General features: G+C 33.8%; 1 long non-coding RNA gene across 1 annotated transcript in view; it reads right to left on the minus strand.

Annotated features, from left to right (window-relative positions):
* LOC116486803 overlaps positions 1–17,706 on the minus strand; it is a 61,251-nt gene that overhangs the window by 33,359 nt on the left and 10,186 nt on the right. The window contains exons 2-3 of the long non-coding RNA XR_004252996.1: positions 16,207–16,259; positions 1,088–1,133 (exon numbers count right to left, since the gene is read on the minus strand). This is a non-coding gene — a long non-coding RNA (uncharacterized LOC116486803). The remainder of the gene's footprint in view (positions 1–1,087; positions 1,134–16,206; positions 16,260–17,706) is intronic.

The raw sequence follows: 17,706 nt of genomic DNA on the forward strand, positions 1-17,706 counted from the left end.
TGCATTAATTTGTTTCTGTTGAATAGCCTTGACTTCTTACTGCTTCCTCTCTGAATGGAAAAAAAAATGTTATTTGTGCTTCCCCTTAACATCTTCATTCACACATCTTGGTACAGAGCATTATTCCTGATGAAAATAAATTTCTGGGAACTAAACTAATTGTCACTAAATTCAAGCTCTCATTCAGGAAAACATATCAAAAATTGGGATTGGAGGGGGTTGGGGGGGAACAGAGCAACATTAAACAATTAAACATTTGTCTAAATTCATAACTATAACATAAAAGAAACAAACAAACAAACAAATAAAAACAAAAAAAAATAAAAAGGCTCAGTTGAAAGTCTGATAAGACAGTAAAGGTCTTTGTGTGAATCAGTATTTTTCTTGCAAAATAAACTCTGAAATTGTAACCAATTAAAAGTAGTTCTTTAGATTATAAAATTCTCAAGGAAAGTCAGAGATTTACATGTATTTTACAATCTCTGACAGTCTCTTTAAGCAATTCTTCACTGTAAGCAATGATAGAAACGTCCCATCTTTGACATTCCTCTGGTAGGACAGAAATCAGATCATTCAATAAGAAACAAAAAATAAAACAAAACAAGACCATTCTAAATTAATGTCCTTTTTCTTTATAGAGCTTTTGGAAAACTTAATGGTTTAAAACAATGGGTAACAGGGAGTGATCTTTTGAACAACAGGTTCTGCAATGTAGTCATGTAAATAATTTTTCCACTTCAAATTTGAGAATGAAGACTACAGTTTGCTCTGCCACCACTCATGGGGCTTTGTCTAATGACACAGAGATAGAAGCTTTGAGTAAAATGGAAATGTCAGTTGCCAGAAGCATAACGGTGAGCAAATTGTGGTAAGTGAGTTCTCTTGACCCATCGCAGGGGGTACAGCCCAATTCTGTACCTTGCCTAATGGTGGGGGCTTCTTCAGCACTGCTACTACTGTGCTGAATCTTGAGCTGGCAATATTTTCAGTGTTTGTGAATGTGATTACAGGCAAAGAATCTTTGAAGTACACGGCCTCTTAAATTCCAGTAAATAAGTGACTGCATATTTTAGAAGGACCTTCTTACCGTATAGTTCACAATTAGCATGGCCATATCAGCATTAAAGAGGTACCTAGGAAAAGAAAATTTGTATAAGTACAGAAATATCAGAATAAAGCACTTAGAGTGAATATTTAATATCATTTTATGTTATGTAACCATATATTTTAATCATCAAAGATGACTAAGGCTACAAATTCTTCTTTATTTACGAGGATGCACTTCTTAAGTCACTATTTAAAATTGATTTTTATGGCCTGTTTTAATAACCAAGAAGCAAAAATGTGCTGCGCTGCATGGACATGCTGAAGATACAAGTCAAACGACCAAGACGATACTCTAGCTCCCTAGGCAAAAAGGCAATTGAACTGTTATTGAGGCAGAACAAAGAAAGAGATATCCTATTATCTCTGTATATCTACCATCTTAAAAAAAAAAAAAAAAAAAAAAAAAAAAGCATCAGTTAGTCTAGAAATAAAAATTAACAAACCTGCCATGCTTACAACCCAGTATGAGTTTGCATTATAAATAACTAACAATCATCATAAGTCTGTTCCATAATGATGATTTCATCAGAAGTACTGCCAGGAAATATGTTTTATATATGAGCATAATATTTTCTCTCCTCATGTTCACCAGCAAGGACACAGCCTTCTGCTTCACATACTTCTACTTTCTCTAAATTTTCTTCACGATGTTCTTACATAGATTAGCCAGACTACTGAACAACATTTTCATCAAAATAATCCAGCTTCCCTTCAAGAGCTGTTAAAACTGCTTAATATTTAAAGAAATATAGCCTAAAACATTTTGCTGTCTATGGGTATATTATAGCTATATGCAACAACCAATGAGTTTCATATTCTTATTCTACTGCAGATGCACCATGAAGTTTATGTAACATTAAAAAAAAAAAAAAAGTTATGCATCATGATTCTGCAGTAAGTACAGTATCTGCTTTTATTTCTATGTTGGCGTGACATAGTGCATCATATTCTTGATATGATATCTTGAGTACATTTTCTGTCCTTAACAATTCTAGCTCATGACCAGTTCCTAGCATGTATATTCTAGTAATAAGAAAAGTGTCCAGAAGCACAAAGCAATATAAAAATTGTAAATTCTAGCTAGCACAGATGCAGAAGAAGTATTATCAAAGACCAACTTAAGCATATTGTTATATTTTGTTTTAATATTACTGTCTCACAAATAAATATATTTATATCTGAAAATTAATTAACATCACTAAGGTAATACCCGACTGGCAATAAGAACTTTACAGGTTAACTTAATCCAGTGTAAAGTGATTTGAGACCAGAATGTTCCTCAGGATGATTTCTACAATGATTATTTGAACAGAACAGAAAAAAAAAAATAATAAAACAAAAATAAATAAATAAATAAAAATAAAGAATTCATTTCTAAAGCATTCCCAACAGAATTTCTGACCATGAATGATGGAGAATATCAAGCAATAGTAACTAAACTTCTATGAAGCAAAAAATAAAAATGCTTTTCTATGACCTTCTTACCTGATTTGAGAAGATTCCCATTCATAATTGAAAGATTTATTTATTCAGAATTGAACATGTAAAAACCCTTCAGAGCAGAGTGAAAATGCCCTACAGGCCTCAGATCTCTCTTTTTTTGTTTCCATCACACACTTACCTATAAAAATATTCCGTGTTGATCTGTTTATTCCCACATGGAACTGACCAGGAATGCAGTGAATCCATTTTTTTTTTTTTTTTTTTTTTTTTTTTTCCTAGATTATCCTGCATATTCCTTCCTATTTGGATCAGGCACATTTTTATTTAGGACTCTATACCTTATTCACATCTGTCAACAAAAAATGCACATCGCAGTCACACACGAAGGCACAAGTCACAAAACACACAGAAAAAAAAAATAAAAGAAATGATATTTATATGTCATTTCGATAGTCAAGGGAGAAGTGTCCCAGTCCCTGTTTCTTAAAATAATACTTCATACAGGTGTCAATTCTGTATTTCATTGGAGTTTTGAAAAGAAAAAAAGTTGTCATTTATGGAAGTTGCTTCCTGCTACTCCTTTAAATCACAGTTCAGGACATCCATACCTTTCTTCCATTAATACCACTCTTACACGTAGGAAAATTGAAAAAAAAAAAAAACAAAAAAAAACCACAGTTATATTAACCTGTTGTCAACCTATCTGATTTACACAAATAACACACATAAATAAATATAATATAAATAACATGCATAAATAAATATAAATATATAAATATAATATAAATAAAATATAAATATAAATAACTCTCTTGTCATCTATTCCTATTAAAAAAAAAAAAAAAAAAAAAAAAAGTATTTACCAGATCTTTGGGAAACAATTTAAAACAGAAAAAATGACTACTCTTGCCACCCCTAGTAATGATGAGCTGATAAACAACCATTCCATATTGTCTTAACTCTGGCATATCTAACAGATGAAGAAGTCTCTAATTGGGGCATTAATTCCACACTGCACTGCAGTTGCAACGTGGCCTCCCTTTCCCTGACAGGTGCAATACATGGGTGCAAATTTCTTGGCATCAGCAATCCACTCTTTTGCATTTACATTGCTAACCAATATCATTACTTTGATTGACTTATGTACAGTGCTACACGTTCACTTCTTAGGTATGTAAAGAAAAGATTGATTCTGATTTCACTACCACAGTTTTACATAGAGGCAGTCCCAATGAATTAAGTGCACTTACTCCTAATTTACAATTGTGGAAGAAAAATAGTTTTCTTGATTACCCTCCTTTTTAGAAAGCTCTAACTCTTTTGAATAGAATAAAGTTACACTGGTCTAAAACTCACATGACAGTTAGGGGCATAGTTACATGTATTTTTCCACAAGAAGATGGCAGCTGTCCTCAAAGTGTAATGTGAGTTAACTAGGAAAAGGTGATTGACTGATGCTGAGGTTAATTGCTTGTTGGCATGCTAGAAAGCCTATGCTAACAAGTGCTGCTTATAACTAACAAGTGCCAATTATTTCCTTATATTCTAGTACACATTATATTATGCTAAGCACTTTCCAAACATCCAGAAAGATCCAGGCAGCTTTGTCCTGATCTGATGAGTTAATGATTTAAGAAAAGTATGCTAGCTACTGACAAAAATGGTTCGGTGCACATTGCTAATCACAGATGTAGAAATCTTTGTACTATATGGTAATACAGAAATACTTTTGTACAGTTATCAATGCACTGAACATATATCCACAATGAAAATGTAATTGTCTGATCATAAACTTTGTTTTCCAAACAAATATTGCCAAACAAAATCTCATGTTAGCAAACAGTCTTTATTATATTATTTTTAGAGGCCAGTGAAACCTTTAAAAATGCTGATAATTTAATTCTTTTTCCACGTCTGTGTGTGAAAGAAAAGAAAAAAAAAATCTATATATAATTGGTAACCAGTGTACCTATGAGCCTGACAAAATTTTCCACCTAATAGGTAGATAATTATGTAAAATATCACCTAATATTTCTATAATGCATTCACCTTGCTTGAAAATATGCTGACAGAACTAGAATGCATAACATCATCCATTGTTAAATTGATCTTAAATTCATAATTTTGTTCCTGAAGCATCAGTAAATACCAATTTTAATTGCATTAATAAAATGTGAATTATGAAAGAAGAATTGCACTGACTAATACAGATTTTCACTATAATAATAATGATTTAAAATAAGATTAAAAAGTAACAGCTCCTAAAGAAAGAGGAAATGTACGGAAAATAATAATGCAAAGCCAGCCTGCAACCCACCTTAGACAAGTCATCCACCTTGGGTCGATGGGAACAAAACAAACAGAAGTTGACCTAAGCAGTGTTTCAGGCTTTCTGTGCAAGAAATCTTGGTAAAACTGCATGCCTTATCCTTGCTTAATTTCAAAATAAATGTAATGATAATATGTAATGAAATAAAATAAATGTAAATGTAAAATATACTGACATCACTATGTAGCACAAAGTTAAAAACTTTTGTAAACGCTTATGTAAACTTATGTAAAATATTTTTGTAAAATATTGAAAGTCAGGAATTATAACAACCTCCTTCTCTTTTCTAATTGTGAAGACAGAGGCTGTGTCCAATATGTTGAAAAAGGTAAAAAGTGCTCAGCTGCAGTTTGATCTCTCCTAGTGCTCTCATACTACAACACACAGTTTCAGCACACCACTGTCCCTAGGACTCCAAATAATGCAACAGAACTTCCCTAACCATGGTGCACGGTCAGCAGGCACAAGCAGCCAGAACAGGACAGGGTGAGGTGACTGGGTAGTCATGAATGAAAATATTTAAGAAATGTTTAAAATGTTGAAATTGTTTTTGCATATAGCATCAGTATTCCTAGAATGTTTTAGAATAGATATGTACATTTTTGTACCCATCAAACACTTAATAAAAGATAACTCCTCTAGGCAATTTGCAAACTATAGTTTCATCTAGATATATGTCAGTGTAAATCAGGAACCTTCAGTTCTCAGTTTTTCTAAACAAGTATGCCATAATCTTTCCTAGACCTGTTTCCATCAGACCCTCATAAATCTCCCACATTGCTCTGTCTCTTCAGAATGCAGTCAAATTCACAAATATTTTAAAGGTATAGTGAAATACACATACAGCAAGTCTGTCCTCCTAGTAGGAGTTAGTAATTTCTTTCATCTGCAGTATATATTTCATTTTAACACATCTTTAATAGACACCAACTAATCATGTTTAAAGGCTAGCTCTTTATTATTGCCCTTTATCCATAAACTGCTCTTTTGCTGACCTTAATATATAAGGTGAAGGTAGGCAATCATTCCATATAAACGCTTACATATATGATTTTGATTTTAGGGTATGTAAGGTAGAATTAGTTTGTCAGGACATAGCTAATATTTTCTTAGCTAATATTTTCTTAATTTTCAAGTGCCATTGTTGAATATATTTTTTTGTTCTAAAACATCTAATATTCTCAGAAATTCCAATGACCCTAAAATGTAATGCCTTCATTTTTTTCTATATCCTGTATTTGATAAAAGAATAAAAACACAGTGACATTTATAATTTTAGATCTTTTAAGACTAAAGTCCTATGTGAAATTTATAATATAAAAATTCCTTTTTCCTGGATTTACAGTTTTGTATTTATTGAATGCATTCACAGGCTCCCTTAGGATGTGAAATGTATGGAAATATATGTGCATTACTAAAGAAAGAACTAAATTTATTCTTTCCCCACATCATGCTCTTCTTTGCAGTAGAGGTTTTTAATTCAACACAGAGCTAGAATGAGATGGAGCCAATTTCCTGGTCTATATGTGTGACAAATGCTAAAAGTGGCACAGGATTAACAAATTAGTTGATGTATATACCTTTAAAGATTTTTTTCACTGTATCCCAAATCAAAATGCGTGATTTATTTGAAATGAAGATTTCTTTAAAGTTAAGCATTAAGCAAGACTCTTATATATTCCTGAAATTTTAAAAGGGAATGATGGCACATATCAAAACTAAAGAACAGCAACCTGAAAAAAATTGTGTATGAAAGTTTGAATGGTATGAATGGTATAGTACACCATTCTCATAATAACAACTTTTAGTGCTATAAATTGCATGCTTAGTGATTAAAAACAATATTTTAATCAGAAATTTTCTATGGAAAAAAAAATATTTCAGTATATATGTATTTCTCTTACACATGATATTGACAGTGTATTCACTACCAAAATATGGAATTCTATTTTGTTAAGCCATGTGTCAGATAGGAGCTTTTTTTTTAAGTGAGTATGGAGAGGTTTACAGTAGAGACATGTGTGTCATTATAGAAAGGTTTCTTTATGATGGTTTGAAATAAAAAGTATGGAACTTGACCTTTTTAGCTGACATAGTAATCACCTACTTGATGTAATCCAGATATCTAACACCAAACAATAAAAACATCTGTGACAACAAAACCATGTAAAGCTTGGGGAATTATTTAATTTTTAAAAAAACGATAGCAATATTTAATAATCAGATAAGCCTGAATTGGTTCTTCTTACACAAAAACTTTTGTGCTTTGCAAATGCTGGTTTTAAAGGGCTATTAACTTAGACGTGAAAGCTTTTTCAGCTTTCATGCATATGTTTTGGAGTTACCTCATTCATTCTGCCTTTAGGACCTTGTCATAGTCCACCTGCTTTGCTTTTGCTTAAATTACATCAAAATAATAGCTTTATTTAGAGGGGAAAAAAAAAAAAAAAAAAAAAAAAAAAAAAAAAACTACATTTATACTGACTGTACCAAAACATGATAATACCCTTAAAAATCAAGAGGAGCCATATTCAGGTTGCATGTCTCAGTCACCCAATCTCCCTTTCACATATCTGTTCATGTTGACAGACTATGTCATAATACATCAACAGAAAGATCAGCATAGAAGAACAAAATTCATCTCCTGACAGCAAGAGGAAAACTGATTTCTAGCATTAAATTAGTAAAAAATATATCAATACTTCACTACCAATAAGGACACTACAGCTAAAAGCATTCATCCTATTATAATTCTGAATGAGCATTGGGATTTTTTTTTTCAATAATTTTCAAACACAAAAAAGGGGGGCATTTATGGTGTGCACAAGGATGTCTACATCTTTGCAACTAAAGGAATCGTTTCTGCCAAACTATGCCATTCATTCAGTTTTGGTTTTGTTACTGCTTTAAATATTAGTTCTAAATACTCATTCAATTAAAGAGCACTGAACACTGTTTTTGCAGTGTTGATTTCTGACAGAGGCTTTTTCTTCTGAGGTCAAGGGGATAATGTGGAAAATGCTCTGTATCAATAGATTGCATCAGATTCTTTATAGCTGAGAATTTCTACCCATGTAAAAAGTACCCTGACTCCTCATTGCTAGATATAATTTTAATACACTATATTGAGCAATGGTGTTTCACTATAAATTTAACAATACCTGGAATAAATAATGTCTTTTGCAGCCTGGGGCAACATCTGCCACTTATGCATTAATTCTACCCCTGTTTGAACACTCTACAACATATGCACTTCTCTTTTGTCTGTTATCCTAGAGTTGTGTTATTCCCAAATATTGACATCATCTACTTTTATCAGCACTAACTGCTCTGAAGCTTCCTAGTCTCATGCTCAGCTCTATTTCTTTCTATTGATTATCTTCCTCACTCCAGCAGGTAGCTAGCCAGCGAGGCTGTCCTGAGAAATAGCTTCCAATGACTTTATACGCACAATTTACACGGAATTGTTTAAAGAAGATATTAGCCTCAATACAAATCAGTGAACCTCATTTAGTCAATACTGCACAATTCAGCTGTTGGCACCCTGTCACATGTTAGTCTTTAAAGTCAACTACCATACCCAATCTGCACATTAGCCATAGTATTTAGTTTCATATTAAAATGAGGCTAGTTTTTCACTTTTCTTTTTGAAATCTATTCAATATACTTTTACATCACCTCATTGAACCATATGATAGTAATATAATTTTAAGTATAAAAACCTGAGATTAAATGCTTGATTTTTGACAGTGTCCTTAAATATAATAAATTCAAAGGGAAATACTGTTAAGTTAAAATGGAGTGTTTTTCATTAAGTCCAATCAAATGGTAGACAACAAAGGATCTTTTATTTGAGAATATGAAGTGAAAATGAAAACCAGAAAACCTTTACTAAGAAAAGGTCTAGCTAAATTATGTTGGAAGGAGGTCTCCAGATTGAACCTGGGTGTTTCTTTTGCTAAAAATGAATTAAACTAAGATGCACTATGGGAGAATAGCTTCCAAAGAAGGAAAACCTAGCGCTTTATAAAGATGAAAACAAGGCTTAAATACAGTTAAGTTAGAATAAAAACTACAAAGAGAGATCAAATATTAAAAGAAAAGAAAATAAAAAACCTACTGTAGCACCTAAACTATTCTTTTATTATTCGGACAAGGAAATTTGGGGAATGTTTTTTACCCCTTTTGCATTCCACAGCAGTGCTCTAAAACTGGACATTTATGCAAAAATAACCTTTTCCTTTTAGCCCAACAGACTATGATCTAGTCTATAATTTAGACTAGATCTAAAAGTAAGATAGAAGAAAAACAAAGTGTATGTGCTTATCCCTAAATCTTTTACTTGAGAAATTAAATATCTTTTCTGTTGTTTTCAAACCGTATCAGACTCATATGTTTTAGTGTATTTTAGCATATCCGTGACATTTCTATTACAATTTCTATATTCATCCTTAGGCAGCTGGATGAAAATACTTATTACCTCTAATTTTTGGAATAAAAAATATTAGGTTTTGCTGTATTTGGCAAGGAACGGTTTGCACCTTTCCTGTAATGTTTAGTTCTTACAAAGCAAAAATGCACAGACGACCTACAAGAATTCAAGTCTATTATATTTTCCAGGAGGCAAGAAAGAGGTCTGGGATTAAAAAGATTCAAAAGAGAAAAAAATAGTAATAATAATAATAATAAATCCTGTTTTATAGTATATTATTGATATTTCAGAAAGTGCAAAAGGAAAAATGAAGAATCCTTTTTTAAGTCCTGATGAGCAATCACCTGGACTTACTGATTTACATCCACATGCTTTTAAGGGAAGGCAAAAATTTTGTAACTAGTTAGCCCCTGAGCAATATTTTGATATTTGCCAATATGCTTTATTCTAAATGTTGAGAATTTGAATTGAAGAATAAAAGCATTTTGCATGACCTCAGCTTCCTGCTCTTTTTCCTTTAAAGCTCTGTGAGTGGTAGCTGAGGTGCTGAACTCCAGGTAGAAGACAGATGCTGAAAGATGACCAGTCTCTCCTTCCTAGTACTTCTTCATATGCACACACACACACTCTCTCTCCTATACACATTTATTGCAACCTGCCACTCATAGCATCACTGCTGCCTTTTCCCTTCTCTTAGGTTCTGCAAGGAACATTTCAGAAACCAAAGGGAAAAAAAAATGCAGTGAGGACAGAAATAGCTGCATATTCAGGCAGCAGAAAGGCAGGTGTGGTGTGGGAATTCATAATGTTTGTGTCTGCTGCTGTGTGTTTGCTGCTGAGGGGTTTTGAGGGCTATTTTCCATGGGTATAAATATGTTTAGCATAATTAACATTGGAAAGAGAGATCTATTTTGTCTATTGACTTGGGTAGATCTTATTTAAACAAAACAAAATTTAAAAAACAGAGAGAGAGAAAGTTGTGCTGTTCTTCAATTGCTGTCTTCTGTGAATGTATTAACTGTTATTCTCTTCCAATTATATTTGTAATTTACTAAAGTTGATGCAAATTCTTTCACCTATTTATTATACAAATTATTTTACATCTTGGGAAATCTTATAAAATGTTTACATGCATTCAATACTTAAATATGCAATAATAGTTTTACCGTAATATTTCCTTTAAAAAGATAATGTGAATTTGAAAAAAAATAAAGGTATGTTAGCAATTAATTCAATCATGTCTTATAAGAATTGCTAGTTAGAATTATAGTTTGAAATATTTCTAATTTTAAGATTAATTCTAAAAATCCCACTATTATAAAATTAACTCCATGTTATATACTAATATATAATAAATATTGTGGTCAAGCAAGTTAGTGATATAGTAACGGCATTAAAAGCAATACAGCATTTTTAGGATGGTATAGTAAGTACAGTGAAACATCATTCAAAAAGTTTACAAAGTCAGGTTCTCATAGTTGTTTTCTTAAGAAATTAAAAATATCTTTAATCATTATTACCCATGTCTGATTTTATCATGACAGAAAAAGCAAAAAACAAAACAACAACAAAAATTGGTCATTCTATTTATGATCATTATTAAGGATACATGCATTTACTATGTACTTAAGTTCAGCTGTACTGATCACCTTTTTCATAGTCTTAAAATGGTCATGGAGCTCAAGCAAACCCCAGGAAGTAGATTGGTAATATTTAATATTGAGGAAAAAAGACAACTTTTCTAGTTGAAATTTGAATGTATTTGTAGCTTGAACAAATGTATTACTTTGTTTATTTTAATGCAGATATTTGTACTTTCTGATCTGAGGATTTATTTATAATATGTCCTTAGAACACACAAAGTTGCACATGAATAATTTACAGTCAACTTTCCCTAGTTATTTATATTGTAAGTATACTATTAAAAATACCTACCCGTAAAAAAAAAAAAAAAGGAAAAAAAGAGAGAGAGAGAGAGAAAGAAAGAAAAAGAAAAAAAAAAAAAGAAAGAATTAAATAACATTGTCTTCTCCCCAAAAACATCATTATTAAAACATGAATGTGTTATTTTATCAGTAGCCATTGTTAGTTCCTCCACTTGATTAGCTTTTGATTAATGTTCATAAATTTAAATTCAGATATATTCAGCCTCTTTGATTTTTAGACAGATGTCAGTCAACATTAGTGTATCAATTTTTCATCAGAAAATTGCATCAGAAAATGTGTGTTAAAAGCACTTTAACAAACATGTAGTCTCTACAAGAGACCATGTTATCAAATGATAATTATTTCCTTAAGACAAGCATTTATTGAGGAAAAAATATATATACATATTTACAGAGCATGTGATTCTCAGTTGGACAGAAAGCTTCCTGCTTTTCTTCCTGCTTTCCTTCTTTCTGTCTTATAACAGTTCAGTATGCAAAAATATTATAAAACTGTTAATGATACTTGAATTAAAAATATTACCCTGGCATGACTAGTTTGGGGTAAATATCCCAAGTATTCAGGTTGTGTGCCTATTCTTGTTGTATAGCTTATGTGTAGCATGTTTTATGCATGTGTGTGTGTCCATGAGAGAGTTGATGTGAATGTTTCTATCTACCTGACTTTATAACCACTGTTTGTGTAGGTAGCCTCAAGAAAAAAGTATGAGTGAGGTCTGAGGGTAGAAAGGAACAGCACGGCCTTCTGGAAGAGACCAACTTGGTAAAAGTCCTGCTCTATATGGGAGGTGAGGGGGCACCAAAAGTGGCTCTGCTAGAAAGGTCCAACATTGCAGCCCACTAAAGACAGTCATAGTTAACAAGTGTGAATTAAAGAAAAAATTTAGCTATGTAGTGCTTAAAGTCCTTTGAACAAGTCCTGAGGAATCACAGCCCCACAAATGAGCTTAGTAATAATCTTTGGGGGGTTGTAAATCTTTGGGGGTTTACAGTTAAAAGGCAAGCCCAATGCACAACTGGAAATCTAAAGATAACTCTAAAATGATGCTCAATTGGTGTAATGTGTTGTTTTGTGCTGACAACATGAGATGGCATTTAATCAAAAAAAAAAAAAAAAAAAAAAAGATTTTGAAGATTTTTGAGGGAGATTTAACACATAATTCCACATAATTCAACAATTATTCTTTGCTGTCTTCATCAGTTCTTGGATCAAAATTCCAAATCAGAATCTATTATTTTCTTACCAATGTTAAGCAGCATTATGTAGAGTGAAAGGCTTTTATTTATGTTATGGAACTGATCCTACTATTTTTACACCAGAAAAAACACTCTTTGGAGTCAAAAGTAATTTATGTAATTTATCTTAGTATATACAAAGCTTAAAGACTGTAAGTGGTAACGCAAACTCAATATTTACCATTATTCTACAAATGGAAAGAAGAAGAAGAAGAAGAAGAAGAAGAAGAAGAAGAAGAAGAAGAAGAAGAAGAAGAAGAAGAAGAAGAAGAAGAAGAAAGCAAGGAAAGGGAAAGGGAAAGGGAAAGGGAAAGGGAAAGGGAAAGGGAAAGGGAAAGAGAAAGAGAAAGAGAAAGAGAAAGAGAAAGAGAAAGAAGAAGAAGAAGAAGAAGAAGAAGAAGAAGAAGAAGAAGAAGAAGAAAAAGAAGAAGAAAAAGAAGAAGAAAAAGAAAAAGAAAAAGAAAAAGAAAAAGAAAAAGAAAAAGAAAAAGAAAAAGAAAAAGAAAAAGAAAAAGAAAAAGAAAAAGAAAAAGAAAAAGAAAAAGAAAAAGAAAAAGAAAAAAATAAACTTTCATTTTTCAACATTACTGGATACTTTTCCTTATATTAGATTTCACTGCATTTCAGAAACATTAGAACAGAGCACAACTTGCAGTGTTTGTGCTCCTTCGTGCTGTCTCTCTCGCTCTCTCCCTCTTTCTCCCTCTCCCCTATAACATTTTGATTTAATATTTTCTGGAGCCTATTAAATTTATAAATAACCTTAAACCGTTGAACTGTTCACTAGTTTATTTGAACAGGGGACAATGTTATTGAAACAGATCTAGTTAACAAGATAATTAGCTTTTGCAATATTCCTCAGAAGGCTGGAAACCAACAATTCGTCATGACACTATACAAATAGCAGTATATTATGTTAAGCCTATGCTTAAGAGTGGTTCTATCAAAAGTGATAGTTCACATTACCAGCAAAGGTATTGAGATATTGTTTTTAAAAAGGATCACCTAAAGGATCACCTAAAACTGATTAATTCATGAGAAGCAGAAGGATGAAAATATTTTCTGATATTAACCCACTGTTAAAGCACAGGTTACTGCTGGTGTTGAAAAGATGGGGCTGGAACCAAGAAAATCCTTTTCCTTGCTTCCACAAAAGGCTTTAGGCCTAATTATTTTTAAGTATAATCCAGCCAACATCTTCTCATGCTTAGCTGCACTGAGTGACACTATTTGTGATGCCCAGTCTGCTGAAACTGAGCAGGTTGCTGTCAGTTTAAAAATGACTATAATAAAAGTGACCATGAAGATGGATCTTGTGATTTTGCGTTTCTAATCAGTCATCTGTGAAGAACACTTTTGCTTTGATTCAGCAGACTGGTGACAGCCATGATTGATAGTGCATGAGGATGAAAAAAGGTTATTAACTGTCTTCCTATTAAACTCAATGTATTACCCCTCTAGGTGCATCTCATACTTTAAGTTAAAGTACTTACTCAGGTAAGGTCAAGAATGAACTCTATAAACACAGTATCCATCCAGTTGTAGACAAATCAGGAACTCTAATGTTAAATTTTGAAAGTTCAGCATTAAACCATATCTGAATCTTGCTACCTTAATTACTGTGCCAGAACCAAAAAAAAATGAGCACACCTTTATACATCTAAATATATAGTCATAGACAAATAGTTCTGTGTAAAGGGGACAGATATTGTCTCTGTATGTTAGTGCATACACACACACACAAAAGGTATATGTTATTTTTTGCAATATTCCCAAAACAAAAGTTTGAATAACATTATGCTAACAAAATAAATGTGGAATGGGGATATGAAGTAGCTGTGCAACTAAAGTGTAAATCTTACACAGAAAACAGCATTTTACCTGTCAGCAGTTAACTTTGATATTAACTGGATCAAGTGGGATTTTATAATTTACAAAGGCTTCAAAATGAAAAGAAAATTGAAATGGTTCAATGTAAGTGTAAAAATATGCATTTGTTGCCTTTTAACACATTTTAGTTTTATTCTTTGATTTTTTTTTGTACTGATGTGTATCAGTACAGTCAGCAGTTATAACTATCTACTGAAAAAGACAGAGGAAAATGGTACATCAATTTAGTTTTAAAATAATTATTTGGTGGAAATGCTGATTCATAGGTTTTTTCTGATTTCTAAGGATATTTCTGTGAAGAGATGATTTTAAAGGTTTTTAAGAGTAAGAGTGGAACATGTTTCCTGTCTTCAGTATTATACTGACACCAGAAATGAATGGAAAGAGAAAAGTGGTACACATTTTTTTTACAGGTTAGCGTCATTTTACATCTATAAGTGTATTTTGGTAGTAAATATTGAGTAAATATATACAAACTATTTTTTACAATTAGATGTTTTACAAATAGTGTCAGTGTCATTTTAAACTTTTAGACTCATTTTACCTTTATGAATAAATTTCAGGTCATCTTTGAATTTGTTTATGTACACTTTACATTACAATAGTTTTCTGTTGAAAATTAGTAGACTAAAAGATGAAAAATCCAATGACTCTAACTACAGTGTGCACATTCTCATCTGAAAGAACGATGCACCCTTGTTTAAAATAAGATCTTTGCACATTATATACCAAATCTCCACAGAAACACATCTATTTAGTATTTGTCTTTCAAAGTATTACAACATACTTTTAAATTTAGATTGATAACAGTCCTTCATTTCCTTTTTGAAATTAAATTATAAAAAAAAAAAAAAAAAAATCTGCGCTCATTTAGAATCAGACACATTTCAGAGGGAAAAAGAGCATTATTCCAAGCTAGACCATTCTGGAAAAGAAGGATAAAGAATTTCTCTATCTTGACTATTCTGTCCTATGTTTTCACATACGAAGTCTGCAACATAAATATATATTTCAATTTTTTTAAAGCTGCTGTTGAATTTCAGTAGTCCCTTTTATTTTTTAATAAAATTTTAGAAGGCTTTCATAGTGAGTTAAAAAGAATACAGAATAAATATAATTTACCTAATGTAATGATGCTATCTCACAAGAAATGTTAAGCAATCCTCTGGAAGATCTTTATTTCTAAAAAGTGTGGCTTTCAGGTGTGGACTTGGGAATAGGCACCAATTTTCCCTTCAGTATCGTTTCTGCTTTATAATAAATTGCAATCCTGTTGTAGCCCCGTGTGGATTTACAACTGGCAGGCTTTCTCTCTGACAATTTGGGGTCACTGTGGATATAGGTGAGCAATAATTTCAGGGGTGATGGGGATATTGACAGAATTTAACAGTCTAAGTTCCTAGGCAAATATTTGTAAAATGGACACTTCTACATTGGCTTTTTAGTTATTAAGACTTTTGGATTATATTGTTTGCTTTGTTTGTGGATTGTATTTTGTTTGAAAGCATCTCAGATACGCATTTCCGTTTATGCTTGTGTCGGTACTGCAAAACGTTTAAAGTAAAAGGTATCATTCCTCCCTGAAGCACATTTACGCAAAGCAGAAAGTTATAGTTATTAGAGGCTTAGTTCAAAAACTACACAGCATGCTTTTAGCAAACCGGAATGATACGAGCTGTGTCAACAGCTGGGAACATCTTTTGTTTTGGGTAGCCTTGTTGGTGTCTGGAACAGGTGAAGCCATTGTATCAGACTTCATACCAGACAGAGGCTCTGATGGTAGCAAGAGTTTCTGACAAGGTGCCAGATCTACGGTTACTCACTCAAGAAGGGACTGGCAGGATTGGGCCCATTCTGTTCACTTTATATGTACAACCTGTAGGGAAAAAGGAAACCTCAGTTTAACCCCAGCCATATGCAAAACAGTGAAAATGTTTCAGTTGACATGGATGAAATTAATAAAGTAGATTTCTTCCTCTTAAAAGGAATTGTTGCAAGAACAAAACAGAAGAAACCAAGTAATAGAACAAAGAGGGTAGGGACATTTAACCTGGAACAATCATTCCCTTGGATTAAGGATTATTTAAAACCCAGTGCGGGCCTGAAACATCAACTCTAGCAGTATCTTTTGAAATCTTCTTCTTCTTATTATTATTATTTTATTCCAGCATTCACTACACACACAGAAAACAAATCCTGCAATAAACTGCAAGCTAAGTGCATGTGGCCCAACCAGGACCATACAAAGGCAATACACATAGAATGTGTAACAGCCAGTAGTGACTTGGCCAGGGGGGATCCCTCGGCTAAATCCCACTCCGCAGAGCCAGGATTCAGTAAGGGAAAAGACACACACACACACAAAAAAAAAAAAAAAAAAAAAAAAAAAAAAAACTGAGCACACCTTCTTTCCCCCAGACAAGCAAGGACAGGTAGAGAGGCAAGAGGCAGGGAAAGCTGACCTCTCTCCGCGAGGGAGTGAGGATACTGCCGTCGCCAGCAGCCCGGGGGGGTAGTTTTGCGCCTTCCAGCGCGGAGCTGTTGCGCGGAGCGCGGAGCCCTCGCACCTGCCGAGCCGGCGGAGAAGGGATGCGGGGAGGATGCAGGGAGTCGGAGGGGGAGGTTGTTGGATGCGAGCCCCGGGGCAGCCCCGGCCCGAGGCTTCGCTGCTCCGTCGCGGCGAGGACCCCGCGGGTGCGCAGCGGCTGCGGGCAGTCCCCGCGCGGCTGCCCCGTGTTGCCGTAGCGCTGGCTGCGCGGCTCGGGGGCGCTGCCCGGCGGCTGCGGGTGGGAAGCGGGGAGGTTTGGGGGGGGTGGAAAGAAAAATGGGGGGTTGGAAGAAGGGTGGGGGGGCGGCAGGGGGAGGCGGCGCGGCCGCTGCGCATCCCCGCGGCCGCAGAGGCTGCGGCGGCTCGGCGGGGTTGCGCGCAGCGCGGAGGACCCAGCAGACTGCCCGCGGTGGGAAGAGCGGGGCTGTGGGGTAATGAATTCCAGCAGAGAACAGGAAAGGAAGCGTTTTTCAGAGATCTGCCATATTTAACGTTGACCACACTAAAGATGTTATTAGCCGAGGGGGGGCGGGGAGGGCAACGGAGATGTGATAAGGCAAAATAGGTAATGACACATAACTCAAAACAGAAGTTTGAAACCAAGTTACTTCGCAGGAACAGAGCCACAAACTCAACTTTTTTTTTTTTTTTTTTTTTTATATATATATATGTGTGTGTATATATATATATATATATATATAGACTGGGGCAGATGAGCTGGGATAGACAGGGAGATAAACTTGTTAAGGAAATAAATATTCCTAGAGCGACTAGG

This window comes from Aythya fuligula, chromosome 2, assembly GCF_009819795.1.
Source record: "Aythya fuligula isolate bAytFul2 chromosome 2, bAytFul2.pri, whole genome shotgun sequence".
NCBI lineage: Eukaryota > Metazoa > Chordata > Aves > Anseriformes > Anatidae > Aythya > Aythya fuligula.